Source organism: Eubalaena glacialis, chromosome 1 (assembly GCF_028564815.1).
Source record: "Eubalaena glacialis isolate mEubGla1 chromosome 1, mEubGla1.1.hap2.+ XY, whole genome shotgun sequence".
In the NCBI taxonomy this organism is placed as follows: domain Eukaryota; kingdom Metazoa; phylum Chordata; class Mammalia; order Artiodactyla; family Balaenidae; genus Eubalaena; species Eubalaena glacialis.
Window position 1 is genome coordinate 23,651,019 of NC_083716.1, and position 2,500 is coordinate 23,653,518.

The 2,500-nt window shown below is 39.4% G+C and overlaps 1 non-coding gene across 1 annotated transcript; it reads left to right on the top strand.

The window, feature by feature from the left end:
- Window positions 1-2,098: 2,098 nt before the first annotated feature.
- LOC133079119 (U6 spliceosomal RNA) lies at window positions 2,099-2,202 on the top strand. The gene has a single exon (XR_009698052.1). It is a non-coding gene; the product is annotated as a U6 spliceosomal RNA (small nuclear RNA).
- The last annotated feature ends 298 nt before the right edge of the window (window positions 2,203-2,500 follow it).

A 2,500-nucleotide genomic window follows, 5' to 3' on the forward strand; every position in this document is an offset into this window, starting at 1 on the left:
GCAAAGGATAAGTTTTGATCTCATAGAAAATGAGTTTAAACCAGAAAGTCCATGTGGCCTCCAAACTTTGGATTACTGCCATGGCACGCTGCACTTCACCTTTGATTTAAAGATAGGGAACATGTGGCTTCCTAAAAATGAAAAACTCTTCTGCATAATTCCCAAAAGGCTAATGCAAGCAACTGGTAAAGGAGAAATAAAAAGACAGACACCAGAAGTCCAAAGAAGAAAAGCTTAGTGAAACTGGGTCACCAATCACCTCCCTGTAACCCTGAGGACTCAGGGTGGCAAATATGTCCACTTCTCTCTTTATCTGACCCATGATCAGATATAAAATTGTTGAGTGTTGCCATAAGTATAAATCCTATAGAATGTGAGCTTGGTGAAATTAAGAGCAACAGGAACAATAATAATATCATAAACTAACATCTAGTGATTAAGAGCCAGGCACTGTGCTAAGTGTCTTATATGTATTCTTTCATTAAATCCTACTAAACTTATGAGGTAGGAACTAGTATTATTATTCTATTAGACTTGCTAACTTAAGTCTCCATTACTGGCAAGTGATAGAGGTGGCCTTAGGGAAAAAATAGTCTGATTCTTTAGACCACATCTTTAACTGCACTTGAAAAAATAAAGGGGATCAGCAATTAATTTTCTTCAGTTAATTCTTGCATTGGACAAATGCTTCAACACCTCTAAATAAAGGATTTCTCAAATAACATCAAGAGACCTGAATGTTTTGATAATGAAACTGTTACAGCCCCAACAAGCTCTTTCAGGAAAGCAGATGGTGCTGACTCAGAGGGACAGCCCACCTCTCAGCAGAGGTCAGCCACCTCCAGACGAAGGTGGAAAGTCCATTCAATGACATGAAATGCTCCTCCAAGGTTATACATCATGTGGGCATGAAATGTAAGGAGGATGCCATTTAGATTAGGACAGGGGGTGGAGCTACACTGCTTTCAAATAGGAGGGTCTTCTTTTCCTTTCAGGGAACATGCAAGTCATAACCTGCCTTTTTTCCTTCTATGAAATAGTGTTTTAGTTGATGGATTCCAGAGGCCAGCCTCACCAAGTGAAAACTCACCTTGCTCCTTCTAGAACCTAAATTAATGCCTACTCTTTCCCCAGAGCTCTCGTTTATGGACTCCAAAGGACTGGAGATTTGAAGACCATCTGCCACAAGGGGAATTTAGCTTCCCCAAGATCCATTTTCTTCCTTTTCCCACCCTGGAGCTCCCCACCTCGTTCCAGCAGCCAGCCATACCAGCAAAGCAGAATTGTCACTGACAGTGAAAGAGAAAGGCCTCAGAGTTAGGCTGTGAGCAGAAGCATGCCATAAAGTTACCAGCTTAATTAAGTCATTACAGTTTTTAGGGGTTTTTTAATACAGGCAATTTGAATGTATAATTGAGCCTGAGTACAGTCTCATTCTATGTTTTCCTTGGTCTGCTCAGAACCAGATTGCGAATGGGAAATAGCTGGGGTAACATCCTGTAGCAACAAGGTCAGTTGCTCATTTTTACTGTGATCTGCACAATGAAGTTGTGAAGTGTTTATTTCTATCGGCTTGGCCCAGGAGTGAAAGGCTTGGACCCTTGAAGTGCCAAGCAGACAGGCCAACCACAAAGAGAGTGCTTTGACTGTCAGCTTGTCCCCAGTGTTCTCAGAGACAATATCCCACACATCCTTGTACAGAGAAGCTACAGAATATGGTTAGAGGAAACATTCTCTTTGGAAAAATGATTCTGAACTTCAGCCCTGAATTTAGATAGGGGAAACTAAGAAAGATTACAAACCCATGTTCTTCAACTTTGACCAGTAGAGGAGAAGGCCAATTTGAGTCTCCCCTTGGGGGGAAGTGTATATTTAGGGAAAGCACACGAAGCCCACTGCTTATGCTGTGAATATAGCTCAGCACTTCACAGATTAGGCGATTTTACTAGTTGACAGCTGTTTATTCCAACAGCATATATTTTATGTAGCAGTACATTCAATACATTAAGTTGTATTTCAGATTTACTCTAATCCTCACTGCCCCCTTACCATATATATACAAGTGCACACACACTGAGATGCTAAAAGAAATTTTTCTTTGTTCGCTTCAGCAGCATATATACTAAAACTGGAATGATACAGAGAAGATTAGCACGGCCCTGAGCAAGATGCACACAGATTCATGAAGTGATCAAATATAAGACCTGAAACCATAAAACTCCTAGAAGAAAACATAAGCATAAACAACTTGACATCAGTCTTGATGATGATTTTTTGGATTTGATACCAAAAGCTAAGGCAACAAAAGCCAAAATAAACATGTGGGATTATATCAAACTAAAAAGCTTCTGTACAACAAAGGAAACCATCAACAAAACAAAAAGCAACCTATAGAATGGGAGAAAATATTTGCAAACATATTTCTGATAAGGAGTTAATATTTGAAATATATAAAGAACTCAAACAACTTAATAGTAAGAACAAACAATCTAATTCAAAA